Raw genomic sequence first — 16067 nt, 5'->3', positions numbered from 1 at the left:
TGAAGGACAATGACCGCCCAAAGCTCCCTGCAGGGTTGACTGAGGCTGTCAGACTTGGGTGTTGTTCCTACCCCTTCCACCTAGCCCCACTTCTGCCCTGCTTTCATAAGTGCTGATCTGCAACACATATCCTGTACCCCAAACTCTGTCTCAGCATGGACTTCTGTAGGACCCAACTTCCATAGCGCTGGCCAGGGGTCACACAGCAGCTAAGTGATGGTATCATGAGTCAAACCCAGGCAGTCTGATGTTTCCATATATAAATACAGAAACAGAACATTGATAGCAATGGTTGAAACCATTACTTGGAATATCAGAAACTTTGTTTTTAATTCTTTATAGTGGCTTTATTGAGATATAATTCACATAACATACCATTGACCTTTTTCAAGTATAAACACAATTCAGTGTTTCTAGTATTGTCACAAAGCTATACAACCATCACCACCACCTACTTCCAGAACATTTCACCACCCCGAAAAGAAACTCTGTACTCACAAGCAATTACTCCACATTTGTCATTAATTTGGTTCCCCTAAACAATAATTAATGTAGTTAATCTATTCTTGTGGATTAGGCTATCCATTTACTATCATCAGAGGTACAAACTTTATTAATTTGACTCTTTTTTAAAGTATCAAAGCCATAAACGTGTTCAAATTCTTGTTTTGTAATGTCACTCCTAGGAACGGATTCTCTAAAAAAAATTAGAAAAGATGGAGGAGGGGGCAGAAATCAAATTGTTTGCTACAGTAGAGTTTCTACAACTCAAAACATGGAAACAACTTGGTCCATTGTGGGGAATGGTTAATGAAATCATGGCACTTTAAGAAAATGGAGTATTATGCATCCATTAAAGACCAAATAGCAGGAAGGAAAATGCCTGGTATCATATTAACCATAGCGGCAGAATACAAAATTATATCTACAACTACGTAAAACATGTACATATGGATAAAGATCAAAAGGAAATGGATAAAAATGAAACAGTTGCTACAACAGGATGTTGGAACCCTGAATTATTTTTATCCTTCTGAGTTCCTTTATTATGTCAAAATGTGGTCCTTGCAATAAATTAGAATTGGAGGGAAACATGCATATATCTACACCAGTGAAACTTTTCATTCAGAAGGGCAGGTGGCATGACATGAAATTCTCATCAAGAGCAAAGACTTGGGATGCCTGGGTGGCTCAGTTGATTAAGCCGCTGCTTTCGGCTCAAGTCATGATCCCAGCATCCTGGGATTGAGTCCCACATCGGGCTCCTTGCTCAGCAGGGAGTCTGCTTCTCCCTCTGCCTCTGCCTGCCATTCTGTCTGCCTGTGCTCGCTCTCTCTCCCTCTCTCTCTCTCTGATAAATAAATAAAATCTTAAAAAAAAAAAAAAGAGCAAAGACTTTGGAGTCACACAGACTTGGATTTTAATTCTGGCTCTGATACTTCTGATATGTGACTTCAGACCCTGACCTAAGCTCTATAAGCCTCATTTTCCACGATTAACAGGAGCTGATACTATCTACTGCATAGGGCTATTGTGAAAGATTTGAGGGACAGCGCCTACTACCACTTCATAAACGGAAGCTACTGCTATTTTTTTCTTGCATGAGTAACAGTGATGGGACTCATGGTAGTGGGACTGACAAGGGAACAGAGGGAAGGGGACAGAGGTTTTTGTTCATGAAAATACTACTAGTAATGCAAACTTTGAATGGCAATACGACTTTACAGTGAATAAACAGGTAGAGGATTTTCCATCATCCTTATCAAAGGATTCCTCCAATTTAGACCAACTGGACCTTGCTTCCAGGGAAAGTTGGGGTTGAGGTCTTTACTCTTTCTTCGCTGGAGACCTCAAAAATTCTGTACCTGTAAGGTACTCTTCAATGTGCTGGTTGGAAACTTCATCAAAGAAAATCAAGGACTGCTGAATTTGTGTGACTCATTTTATGAATGAATACAAAGGCCTCCCAACTATTTTCATTGCTGTAATTGTTAGTATTATCATCATCACTAACAAAGAGCCACTGTGGCATATTAAGCAAGTCCTATCCGTCTTTGTCTGTTCCGGAGGAGGTATGCTCTTCTCCCAGGCCCATGTCTCCCTTGAGCACAGGACACACAAGCCCACTCAAGGAGCCAGTTCCACTTCCTTATGCCTCCATTTGTCCTCTCTTCTCATCCCCATATGGACATGCTGTAGCACCTTAATAAAAAACAAAAATCCTCACTTTATCCCATAATCCCTTCTAGGTACGGCCATTTCTCTGCTCCCCTTTACAGCAAGTGTCTCTGGAAAAGAACAGAAGAATGCTAAAATTTACGAAAGCACAGTGATGGGAGTATGTATGTTGCATTATTCTTGCTATATTTTTGAACAAAAGTTTCTTGAGCTATAATTGAAACACAGTAAATTGTATATGTGTCACATGTACAGTTTAATACTGTATGAGTTTTAGTAGTATACAATAATCAATAACTACATATTTCATACATATAATTTAATAATAATATATGCACTTAACCCTGATTATTCATTGTTATTATATAAAACCAAAATTTTTTGTATATTGGTCTTGCGTCCTGTAACATTTGTAACCTCAGTAGTTTTAGAAATTTCTTGTAGATTCCAAAGGATCTTCTACATAGACCAAGGGTTAGGAAACAATGGCCCATGCTTGATTTTCAGGTAATGTTTTCCTGAAACACATAAATACTCATTGGTGATAAATTGCCTATGGCTGCTTTTGCACTAAAGTGGCAAGATTGAGTAATTACAATGAAGACCAGACTATCTGCAAATAGTTTTGTTTCTATAACTTTTAGCACAAAGCTGAATAAAAGCGATGAAAGCAAACATCCTTGTCTTGTTCTTGACCTTAGAGAAAAAACATTTAGTCTTTCACTATTAAGTAAGATGTTAATATTGATTGTTTGTAAAGGCCCTTCCATAACTAGTTTGCTGAGTTTTTAATCATGAATGGATGTGGGATTTTGTCAAATACTTTTTTCTATTTCTATTAAAATTATCATAGTTTTTAAAATCTTAGGAATCTAATTCTGTAGTTTTCTTTACCTACAGTGTCTTTGGTTTTGGTGTCAGGGTAATGCCAGCTTAAAAGTGATTCCATGTTTCTGGCATTCTGGAAGCATTTGTATAGATCAGTATCATTTCCTTATTCAATGTTTGATAAAATTCACTAATGAAGTCATCTGAACGTGAAGTTTTCTTGTGAAAAAATTTAACCACAAATTAAATTCTTTAGTACAAATAGAGAAATTAGGGTATCTCTTCCTGCTTGGGCTTTTGTAATTTGTTGTGCCTTTCAAGAACTGCACATTTCATCTAATTTGTTGGGTTTACTGGCATAATATTGTCCACAATATTCCTTATCATCCTTTTACCATCAGGGGACAATATAGTGATGCCACCACTTTGTTCCTGATGTTGAAAACCAGTGTTATCTTTCTTTTTCCTTCATCCTTTCAGATAAAAATGTCAATTTTATTGTTTCCATCGATTTCGTCTATTGTTTTTGTTTTCTACTGTATTGATTTGTGCTATAATTTTTTTTAACTCAGCTTTGGGTTTAATTTGCTCTTTTTTTCCCTAGTTTCTTAAAGTGGAAGCTGAGATTGATAACTTAAGATCTTTCTAATACATCCATTCAATTCGATAAACTTCCTATGTACTATTTTATTGTCATACTGTGCATTTTATATGCCCTTTTATTTTATCTCTTTTAAAATACTTACTCATTTTTCTTTTTTTAAAAAGATTTTATTTATTTATTTATTTATTTGACAAATAGAGAGATCACAAGTAGACAGAGAGGCAGGCAGAGAAAGAGGGAGAAGCGGGCTCTCCACTGAGCAGAAACCTGATCTGGGCTCAATCCCAGGACCCTGAGATCATGATCTGAGCTGAAGGCAGAGGCTTAACCCACTGAGCCATCCAGGTGCCCCTCTCACTTTCCTTTTGATTTATTCTTTAACCATTTGTTATTTAAATTACAAATATTTGAGGATTTTTCTAGTGACCTTTCTGTCATTGGTTTCTAATTTAATTTTATTATAGAGAAAACACATTGTATGAATTCAATCCTTAAGAATTTATTCAGAATTATTTTGTGGGCCAGGATATTACCAAGTTGGTATATGTTCCATGCACATTTTAGAAAAATGTGTATTGTGTCATATGCAAGCTAACTATTCTATGACTAACAAGTAGGTTAATTTGATTGATAGTGTTCAAATTACATATTATCTTAGAGCTTTTGAGGTCTTGATGAATGTCTTCACAATGATAAATCATTGTGGAATGACATTTTTATCCATGATCTGATATTAATATAGTCATTCTTTTTCTTTTTTTTTAGCTACTCTATCTTTAGATTAGTATTAACATGGTAAATATTTATCATTATTTTATTGTTAATCTCTTTGTATCTGCATTTGAAGTGTGATTCTTTTTTTTTGTTTGTTTTTGAAGATTTATTTATATGAGAGAGACAGAGAGAGAATATAAGTGGGAGGTGCAGAGGGAGAGGGAGAGAGAATCTCAAGCAGACTCCACACTGAGTGCAAAACCTGATGTAGGGCTTGATCTCACAACCCTGAGGTCACCACCCAAGCTGAAACCAAGAGTTTAAATAACTGCACCCCATGGGTATCCCTGAAGTGTGATTCTTATAGGTAGCATATAATGGGTCAAAATTAGGATGCCCCAAAACAAATTCTATTTTATCTATTTTGAAAATCTCTGTATGAAATGTAGACCATTTACATTTAATGTGATTACTGATATGATTAGGTTCACATTTATCATTTTTCTATTTGCTGTCAACTTGTCCCATCAGTTTTTCCTCTCTTTCATCTTTTTCTGATTTAATCTTTTCTGATTTAATCTTCTTTTCATTTGAGTATTTTTTATGATATCATTTGATCTACTTTGTTAGTTTATCAGCTATAACTGTTTTGTTATTTTTTGTGGTTGCTGTAGACATTTTACCTTACCACAATCGGTCTTGAAATGATATTATGCCACTGTACATATAACAACCTAAAAGTATGTTACTTTATGTTACTTAAACTTTTTGCTATTATTATCATGTGGTTCAGCTTTATATATGTTGTAGTCCTATATTACAGTTATTATTTTTGTTTAAATCATCAATTATCTTTTAACAAGATTTAAATACTTTCAAAATCTTATATTTTTACCTATGTAGTTTTCATCTTTGGTGTTCTTCCTTTCTTTGCTTAGATCCACCTTTCCACACTATTTCTTGTAGTGTGAGTCTGCTGGTGATGAATTCCTTCAGCTTTCATATATCTGAAAAAAATCTTTGTCACACTTTTATCTTTCAAAGACAGTTTTGCCAGGTATACAATTCTCAGCAGTCTTTTAAATTATTTTATATGCTTTAAAGATGTTGCTCCAATGTCTTATCATCTGCATTATTTCTGGCAAGAAATCTACTGTCACCCTTATCTTTGTTCTACTGTATGTAATATGTCTCTTTTGAGATGTGTTTTTAAAATTATCTCTTTATCAGTAGTTTTGAGCTGTCTAGTCATGATGTGCTTTGGTGTGATTTTCATCATTTCTTGAACTTGGGCTTGTTGAGGGCTGTGAATATATGAGTTTATAGTTTTCATTAAAATTCAAAAAATTTCCTTATTATTACTTCTTACAAAATTTTTTCTGTCCAAGCTTCTCTCCCAATTACATATTTATGAGGCCATTCAACACTCTTCCACACCTCACTGCTATGCTGTTTATTATTTTTTCTGATTAATTCATTAGTGTTTCATTATTGTTATTTCAATTTCATTAATCTTTTCCTTTACAATGTCTAATCTGCTATTGATTCCATCCTATATATTTTCATCTGTGATATTATAGTTTTCATCTTTATACATATTTGGATATATTAATATCTTCCATATCTCTGTTTAAATTTTTGAACATATACAATAAAGATATAATAATCATGGTCAAGTCTTTGTTTGCTAATTCTAACATCTGTGTCACTTCTAAGCTGATTTTGGACCAACTGATTTATCTCGTTATTATGTGGAGTATTTTCTTGCCTGATTAACTTTTATTGGATATCAGACATTATGATGTATTTTTCCTTGAAGGATGCTGGGTATTTTTGTATTCCTATAATGAGTCTTGAGCTTTATCTTAAGAGGTTAAATTACAATGATTTGACATTTTTCTATCTCATTTTTAATATATGTTAGCCAAAAATGCAGTGTCTGTGGCTAATTAGTCTCACTACTGCCGCAAAAGCTTCTAAGCACTATAACAAATGTTACGTGAATCTTGAGTTCCATTGTGGCTGGAGGAAAAAGACACCATTCCCAGCACTGTGTGAATACCAGACAATATTTCTGCTAATCCTTTTAAAGGAATCATGTGCTAGTGTGTATTCAGTTAATAATAAAGTGAGACCTTCTCCAGATCTTTGAAGTTCTCGCTCTGTGGCTCTCTCCTCTACAGTATTTTATTCTGTGATGTTAGTCACTTAGTCTCCCTAGACTCTCAGCTCCACATCCTCAATTCAAGGATCCCACCAGGCTCTGTCCCCTTTCCTGTGCTGAGGCCCAGAAACTCACTCAAAGCAGTAAGCTGCAGCAGTCATGTGGCTCACTCATTTGTTTCTTCTCTTTCAAGAATAACTGTCTTTTGTCACCCAAAGTCTTTCAAATCACTGTTTCACGTATTTTGTCCATTTAAAAAAATGTTTCATGTGGGAAAGTAAATACAGTCCTGTTATTCAATCTTGGCTGGAAGTGAAAGTCTCTATTCTTGCTATATTTATTCATGAAAATGTCCACAAATAAAACAAATTAAGAAAAAAAAAAAAAGGAAAGAAAAAAAAAACTCTGCAAAAGAGAGTCTTCTCTGTTTCCACTGTATTCCTTCCCATGCTTTCTCAAATCCACTGCAATCTCTTGTCCCCCAAATTATGGAAACCATGCTCTTCAATGACCCACAAAGGATGATTCTCAGTCCCCCTTCCACTCACCATCAGCTTGTAACCAGTTAATCACGCCCTCCATCTTGAAACACCTTTTTCCCTTTTATATCCATGATACCGCAACATACACTCTCTTGGTTTTGCTGCTGTCAGCCTCTCTTTTGTTGGATCCTCTTCCATTTTCCCACCTTTAAAGATTGGAGGACCCCAAAATCAGTCTTTAGTACTTATCTTTTGTCTATTCACACTCCTTCCTTATTTCATTTCATTCAGTCCCAAGATGTTGAATATCATCTGTACATTCACTTTTATTTCAACTCTAATCTCTTTCAGACTTACTTTAACTTGACATTTTCATAAGAATTTTTAACAGATATCTAAAACTTAGCATGTCCAAAATCAATTCTTTTTTTTTTTTTTTAAAGATTGCATTTATTTAACTGAGAGAGGAAGAGAGAGAGAGGGCACAGGATTGGGGAGGGTCAAGGGAGAAGCAGACTCCCCACTGAGCTGTAAGCCTGACAGTATATCATACTTAACGGGTCAATCCAACAAGATCTAACAATTAAAAATATTATGCTCCTAACTTCGGTGCAGCCAATTATATAAAGCAATTAATAACAAAATTAAAGAAGCACATTGATAACAATACAATAGTAGTAGGGGACTTCAGGACCCCACTTACAGCAATGGACAGATCATCTAAGCAGATGATCAACAAGGAAACAAAGGTGCTGAATGACACACTGGACAAGATGGACTTCCCATATGTATACAGAGCATTCAATCCTAAAGCAACGGAATACACATTCTTCTTGAGTGCACATGGAACATTCTCCAGAATAGATCACATACAGGGTCACAAATCAGATCTCAAATGGTACCAAAATACTGGAATTTTTCCCTGCATATTTTCATATCACAAAGCTTTGAAACTTGAACTCAATCACAAGAGGTAATTTAGAAGCAACACAAACACTTGGAGATTAAAGAGGATCCAACTAAAGAATGAATGGGTCAACCAGAAAATTAAAGAAGAATTTTAAAAATTCATGGAAACAAATGAAAATGAAAACACAACTGTTCAAAACCTTTGGGATACAGCAAACATGGTCCTAGGAGGGAAGTATATAGCAATATAAGCCTTTCTCAAAAAATTAGAGAAGTCTCAAATACACAAGCTACCCTTACTCCTAAAGGAGCTGGAGAAAGAACAGCAAATAAAGCTTAAACCAAGCAGGGGAAGATAAGTAATAAATATTAGAACAGAAATCAATGAACTAGAAACCAAAGAAGAGTAGAACGGATCAATGAAAGTGGGAGTTGGATCTTTGAAAGAATTAATAAGATTGATAAACCCCTAACCAGACTTATCAAAAAGAAAAGATAAAGAACATCAAATTAATAAAATCATGAGTGAGAGGAGAGATCATGACCAATACCAAGGAAATACAATTTTAAGAACACATTATGAACAACTATATGACAACAAATTAGGTAATCTGGAAGAAATGGATGCATTCCTGGAAACTCATAAACTACCAAAACTGAACCAGGAAGAAATAGAAAACCTGAACAGACCCATAACCAGCAAAGAAACTGAAGCAGTAATCCAAAATCTTCCAACAAAAAAGAGTCCAGAGCAAGATGGCTTCTAGGGGAATTCTATTAAACATTTAAAGAAGAATTCATACCTTTTATACTCTGTTTCAAAAAACAGAAATGGAAAGAAAACTTTCAAACTCATTCAGTGAGGTAATACTTTGGTTCCAAAACCAGACAAAGACTCCACCAAAAAGGAGAATTACAAATCAATATCCATGATGAACACAGATGCCAAAATTCTCACCAACATACTAGACAGTAAGATCCAACAGTACATTAAAAAGATTATTCACCATGACCAAGTGGGATTTATTCCTGGGCTGCAAGGGCAGTTCAACGTTTGCAAATCAAACAATGTGATACATTACATTAATAAAAGGACAAGAAGCATATGATCCTCTCAATTGATGCAGAAAAGCATTTGACAAAATACAGCATTCTTTCTTGATTAAAACTCTCCACAGTGTAGGGAAAGAAGGAACATATCATAAAAGCCACACATGGTAAGCCCACAGTGAATATTGTTCTCAATGGGGAAAAACTGAGAGTTTTCCCCCTAAGGTCAGGAACATGACAATGAGGCCCACTCTCACCACTGTTACTCAACATACTACTAGAAGTCCTAGCCTCAGCAATCGGACAACAAAAAGAAATAAAAGGCATCCAAGAAGGCAAAGAAGAAGTCAAATTCTCTCTCTTCGCAGATGACATGATAGTTTATGTGGAAAACTGAAAAGACTCCACCCCAGAGTTGCTAGAACTCATATAAGAAATCATGGCAGGATGTAAAATCCTACAACATGGCAGGATATAAAATCACTGCACAAAATCAGTTGCATTTCTATACACTAACAATGAGACAAAGAAAGAGAAATAGGGAATCAATCCCATTTACAATTGCACCAAAAACCTAGGTATCTTAATACCTAGGAATAAACCTGACCAAAGTAGTAAAGTATGTGTACTCTGAAAGCTACAGAACACTTATGAAAGAAACTGAGGAAGACACAAAGAAATGGAGAAACAGGGTTGCCTGGGGGGCTCAGTCAGTTAAGCAACTCAGCTCAGGTCATGATTCTGGGTCCTGGGATCAAGCCCTGTGTCAGGCTCCACGCTTGGCAGGGAGTTTGCTTCTCCCTCAGCCTCTCCCCCTGATTTGTACTCTCTCTCTCATTCTCAAATTTAAAAAAAAAAAAAGAAAGAAAGAAAGGAATGGAGAAACATTCCATGCTTATGGATTAGAAGAATAAATATTGTTAAAATGTCTATGCTACCCACAACAATCTTCAAATTTAATGGAATCCCTATCAAAATATCATCAATTTTTTTCAATGAAATAGAATAAATAATCCTAAAATTTGTATGGAAGCAGAAAAGACCCTGAATAGTCAGAGGAATGTTGAAAAAGAAAACCAAAGCTGGTGGCATCACAATTCTGGACTTTAAAAGGAGAATTAGCTCCTTTTAATTAGCTCCTTTTTAAGCTCTATTGGACATCTATAATCATCAAGACAGTACAGTACTGGCACAAAAGCAGACACATAGATCAATGGAACAGAATAGAGAGTCCAGAAATGGACCCTCAACTCTATGGTCAACTAATCTTTACATAGCAGGAAAGAATATCCAATGGAAAAAGGACAGTCTCTTCAACAAATGGTGCTGGGAAAATTGGACAGCCACGTGCAGAAGAATGAAACTGGACAATTTTCCTATACCACACACAAAGATAATCTCAAAATGGATAAAAAGCCCAATATGAGACAGGAATCCATCAAAATCCTAGAGAACACAGGCAGAAATCTATGTGACCTTGGCTGCAGCAACTTCTTGCTAGACACATCTCCAAGGGCAAGGGAAGCAAGGGCAAAAATGAACTATTGGGACCTCGTCAAGAAAAACCTTTTGCACATTAAAGGAAATAGTCAACAAAACTAAAAGACAACAGAGAGGGAGAAGATATCTGCAAATGACATATCAGATAGAGGGCTAGTATCTAAAATCTATAAGGAACTTATTAAACTCAACACCTGAAGAACAAATAATCCAATCAAGAAATGGGCAGAAGATATGAACAGACATTTCTACAAAGAAGACATCTAAATGGGCAACAGACACATGAAAAAGTGCTCAACATCACTCAGCAACAGGGAAATGCAAATCAAAACCACAATGAGATACCACCTCACACCAGTCAGAAGGCCTAAATTAACAAGTCAGGGAAAAAACAGGTGTTGGCAAGGATGGGGAGAAGAGGCAACCCTCCTCCATTGTTGGTGGAAATGCAAGCTGGTGCAGCCACTCTGGAAAACAGTATTGAGGTTCCTCAAAAAGCTGAAAATAGAGCTACCCTAAAACCCCCTAATCACACTACTGGGTATTTACTAAAGATACAAATGTAGTGATCTGAAGGGGCACGTGCACAGGAATGTTTATAGCAGCAATGTCCACAACAGCCAAACTATGGAAAGAGCCCAGATGTCCATAGACAGATGAATGGATAAAGAAGATGTGGTATATGTATACAGTGGAATATTACTCAGCCGTCAGAAAGGATGAATACTTACCATTTACATCGATGTGAATGGAACTGGAAGATATTACGCTGAATGAAATAAGTCAATCAGAGAAAGACAACTGTCATATGGTTTGACTCCTGTGTAGAATATAAGAAACAGCACAGAGGATCATGGGGAATAGAGGGAAAATTGAAAGGGAAGAAATCAGAGAAGGAGAAAAACGATGAGAGTCTCTTAACTATAGGAAACAAACTGAGGGTTGCTAGAGGGGAGGTGGGGGTGGGGTAATTGGGTGATGGGCATTAAGGAGGGCATGTGATGTGACAAGCACTGTGTGTTATACGCAAATGATGAATTACTGAATGCAACATCTGAAACTAATGATGTACTATATTTTGGCTAATTGAATCTAAACTAAACAAATAAAACCCTTGTCAGTGCTAAGGGGTAAATGACCTAATATAGGACCCTTGGTTAGCAGGTCACATTAATATGATTTTTTTTATGCAAAGGTAAAGTTTAAAGCTGAGATGGGTACACAAGGCTAAACCGCTCTGTATAACAAAGAATAAAAATATTATTTCCTTGGAGAGTCTGAAGGGAGAGGCCCAAGAAATAAAAACGGGGCTCCACATAAATGGGAAAGATAAGGGGAGGAAGAAAAAGTTGTGGGAGGAGGAAAGAGTTGGAGAGTAAGATGTCTGGTAAGAAACTGGAGAGAGAAAGCACAGAGTCTCTCCATGGAGGTTAAGAGAGAAAGAAGTTCGGTGATAACAAGAACTCAGAGCCAGGCCGTCCCTGGAAAGTGACAGGAATCTTGGGAACTTGACCCCAGTTTTACTCAAAAGTGACTAAGACTGTCACATCTCTGGAATGGGAGGAGCAATGTATAAATACAACATTCATTAACCTCCTTTCTACCTTTTAAGAAACGGATGGAAACAAATAATCGAGATGTCCTCTTTGGAAAACAACAGCAACAACAATTTGATGTGAACGGAGCCCCCTGGGGTCCTGCAGGGAAAGGTGGGAGGCAGCGCAGCAATGTCCATAACAGAAAGTAGGTTTCCAATTCTGTTAAATGTTTCCATTATCAGGGAGGATGAAGATGTGGCCATCCCACTGCGAAAACAAAGTCAAGGGCTGGAGTCTTACTCAACTTTATTCTAGGCTATCCTTATTAAGAAAGGATTTATTAAGATAGTCTATTGTTTTGGCTAGGACATCAATTAGTCTTAATTTGACATTGAATTACATTGACATTCAATTACCCTTAATTTAAAAATAATAAACTTGAAAGTACTGTTTTAATTCTTTGTTATAAACATGTCTACAACAAAATTCACAAGAGAGCAAAGAGTAACTCTGGTTAAATCAGTGTGTTTCCTTTCCACTTGGGAAACAGAGCACAAAACAGTGATCCTTTTATGACCACACCTAGCATTTAGATACAAAGTTATCTTGTAATCTTGAAGTGAGGTCCATGGGACCACTGTGACCCACCAAAGGCCAGCCATCCTGAATTGGAGGACACTCAGAATATGTCCCTGCAAGTTTTACTTACAGTCCTATCTATGTGAAGAAATAAACGGTGTTGGGTGAAAACAAGAATCTATTGTTCTGAAACATGGCGTTCTCTCCCTTCTATTTCTTATAACAACAGAACAAAGCAGAAGTCAAGCAGCAAAAACATAGCTCAAATGCTGCAGCCAACTGTCTATTTTTTTTTTCACATTCTGCCCACACCTTAAATAAACATGAAACATTATAACTAGCTACAGTCAGATACTACAGGAAACAGCAAGGCCAGAACAAAAACCTCAGACATCCGGCCTTTATCCTTCTTCTACATGAAATCTACTTTGCTTTATGACTATAAATGTTGCCTTACAGAAAGGTAAAATCAGACATGATGTCATAGAATGGCTAGGTCCACACAACCTTTCTTGAAATTAGTATTTGGCTGAAAAGCACACAACTCACAGATCGGAAAAAAATTATGTTTTATCAGAGGTGACCAAAACTAAAAATTTTGTTTGTATCACTGTCAGGAACAAGGCATGGACGGGGTTCAATATGAAGGTCCATTCCTTTGGATATTTTCTTAAATGCCTGTTAGCTATTTATGGTAGTAATTATAGTGGAGCTGGGTCAGGGTTATTTATAAAGCTTTGTTGAAAACTAACATCTCTTTTGTTGTCCTGATCAACAACCTCAGGAGAAAACAAAAGAAGGCTGGTGGGTAGAACAGCAGCAGCAAAGAGTGCACATTTTCTCTCATGTATCAGTGGAAAGCAAATGAATGGGGCCTCTGACCTAGAACCAACTACCCCTGCATTTAAAATGGCAGCTTGTGGGGGCACCTGCGAGGCGCAGTCAGTTAAACCTTTCAGCTCCGGTCATGATCTCAGGGATGAAGTCCAGCATTGGGCTCCTTTCTCAGTGGGGAGTCTGCTTCTTCCTCTCCCCCTGCTCATATTCTCTCTCTCAAATAAATACAATCTTTAAAAATAAATAAATAAATAAATAAATAAATAAATAAATAAATAAAATGGCAGCTTGGGGCAAATCGAAAGATTTGTTGCCAATATGTTCTCTGGGCTGCATCTGCTGAGAGATTTTCATTCTGTTTTGCAACTGAATAAAAAGACCTTGAACCAAACTGCCTATGGCCCCCAAACTCCTGTATTAATAACAATTCTAACTTTTGCATCCAAACCTCACAAGTCTTTTATCTGTTCAATTCCAATAGTTTTACTTTTAGTCTATTTCAATAATTTTTTTTAAAAAAAATATTTATTTATTTATAAGAGAGAGAAGGAGAGCGATCGTGAGACACAGCAAGCACCAGCACGGGAAGGGGGAACAACTGGGGAACAAGAGGGGGAAGCGGGTTCCCCACTGATCAGGGAGCCCCATGCAGGACACCAGGATCATGACCTGAGCTGAAGGCAGTCGCTTAAGTAGACTGAGCCACCCAGGCGCCCCCTACTTCAGTGATTCTTATCAATGTCCCACCTTTGATACTAAATACTAATCAGAATGATAACAGCCGGGCGCCTGGGTGGCTCAGTGGGTTAAGCTGCTGCCTTCGGCTCAGGTCATGATCTCAGGGTCCTGGGATCGAGGCCCGCATCGGGCTCTCTGTTCGGCGGGGAGCCTGCTTCCTCCTCTCTCTCTGCCTGCCTCTCTGCCTGCTTGTGATCTCTTTCTGTCAAATAAATAAATAAAATCTTAAAAAAAAAAAAAAAAAAAGAATGATAACAGCCACCTCTCAAGAAATGCTTATTACATGCCAGGCCCTAGGCTGAACCTACGTTATACATCAGCTCTTTGTAACGGGAACAAACCTATGTATTAAATATGATTATTCTCAGTTTATAGATGAAGAAACTGAGGCTCGGAGCCATTAGAGAACCTGTCCAAAGCCACAGAGCTAAGTAGGAGGATATAGGGTATGTTCACCCGAGTCTTTCTATGCTGCCTCTGCACTACTTCTTCCACCTTCAACGTATCCGACTGAAATTCCTCCCTTCTTCCCAACAATCTGCTCTCCTGCCGCCCTTCCACCTGGCTCCTATCTCAGGATGGAGTCGTCACCATTCATTCCACGGATATTGTACTGGGTGTTCATATGCATTGAGAGCCTACTGCGTGCTGGGTACTGTTCTAGGTGCTGAGGACACATCAGTGAACAAGACAGACCAAACCCCCGCCGGGTGGAGCTTACATTCCAGAAGGGGCCGAAAGACAATAAACAAGAGCAAGCCGCGAAGCACCTGTGCTGGTCCTGCCTGAAGTGAGGTGCAAAGAACCATCTCCCCGTTCAGAAAAGCAGAGTCTGGGCACAACTAGGCAGCGGTTTCTCTGCTGCAGCCCTGCCGCGTTCTTGCGACCGGTTAAAATAAGCTACTCCCAAAGCTCTCCAGGCGGCCCACAAGCTCCTCCTACCTTAAACTTCCCAGAATGGCCGAGCCGCTGTTACCCAGGAAACGGCCTGGCAGGAAGTAAGGCTGCGCGGGCAACATCACGATGCATCCTGGGAGTTGTGGTCCGCGCTCAGAATGCGCAGGCGCAGCCGTGGAGGCGGGAGATGGGGCGGAGAGGAGCGCACCCAGGAGCAGAGCCCCACGGGGATTGTAGTTTTTCATGAATTACGCACATTAAAGGCGTCAGAAAATCAGACGCGGTTCCAAGACTTTTCATTTCAGAAGGTAAAGGGATCCGGAATGGATGCCTGTGGGTCAGGGAGACTTGGTTTGGGAACGGTGAGGGTCGTCCTCCGTTCAGCGGTAAATCTGAGATGAATTGAGATAGCCCCCAAATGGAGAGAGTGGGGCGAAGGACAGACCCCATAATTTGCAAACGGGAATATGGAACGACGAGAGGATACAGTGGAGTAAGGGAAAGAAGACGCCCCAGAGACTCAGAAAAAGGACCGACCTCAGTATTCACTTCATGAATCAGAGTATTTTTCAGAAATTTTGGCCTCTTCAAAAAGGATACAGAAAAATTACGTATATGACATGCAGTCTAATGAAAGTATGGCACAGTCTGGAAGAATATGCCGCAAACCGTTAAGATTTTTCTTTGGGATTACCTTTTTTTACACTTTTATGTGTATCTTGAGTTGTTTACAAGGGCTAAGTATTCCTTTCTGGTAAAAGATACCTCAAGTATAAAAAAAAGTATACAGAGCAATTTTTTAAACATCTTGGTATCCTTCCTTCTTCCCTTCATTCCTCCCTCTTTCTTTCCTTCATTCTAAGAGGAAAAAAAACTACAGAAAAAAATAACTTTACAAATAGAGATGTCCTTTATGTAGCCCTTTCTCCTCTGCAGAGAAATACACACACTTGTTCGCACACGCTCAGACACGTACACAACGTATCTATTCTGCAAAGTATGTACGTGTCTGTGTGTGGATATACATATAAATGTTTGTGTATTATGTG

The 16067-nt window shown here is 37.9% G+C and overlaps 2 long non-coding RNA genes across 2 annotated transcripts in view; one reads left to right on the top strand and one right to left on the bottom strand.

The window, feature by feature from the left end:
- LOC309855458 overlaps positions 1 to 16067 on the top strand; it is a 265355-nt gene that overhangs the window by 78140 nt on the left and 171148 nt on the right. The window lies entirely within an intron of this gene.
- Positions 322 to 15051, bottom strand: LOC309855449. Its single transcript, XR_014306803.1, has 3 exons — positions 14843 to 15051; positions 5220 to 5331; positions 322 to 2202 (listed from the first exon to the last, which is right to left on the bottom strand). It is a non-coding gene; the product is annotated as an uncharacterized lncRNA (long non-coding RNA).

Source organism: Mustela nivalis (genome assembly GCF_964662115.1).
Source record: "Mustela nivalis genome assembly, chromosome: 20".
Lineage (NCBI taxonomy): Eukaryota > Metazoa > Chordata > Mammalia > Carnivora > Mustelidae > Mustela > Mustela nivalis.
The sequence above is the reverse complement of the archived record's forward strand: the minus strand, read 5'-3'. Positions and strand labels throughout refer to the sequence as shown.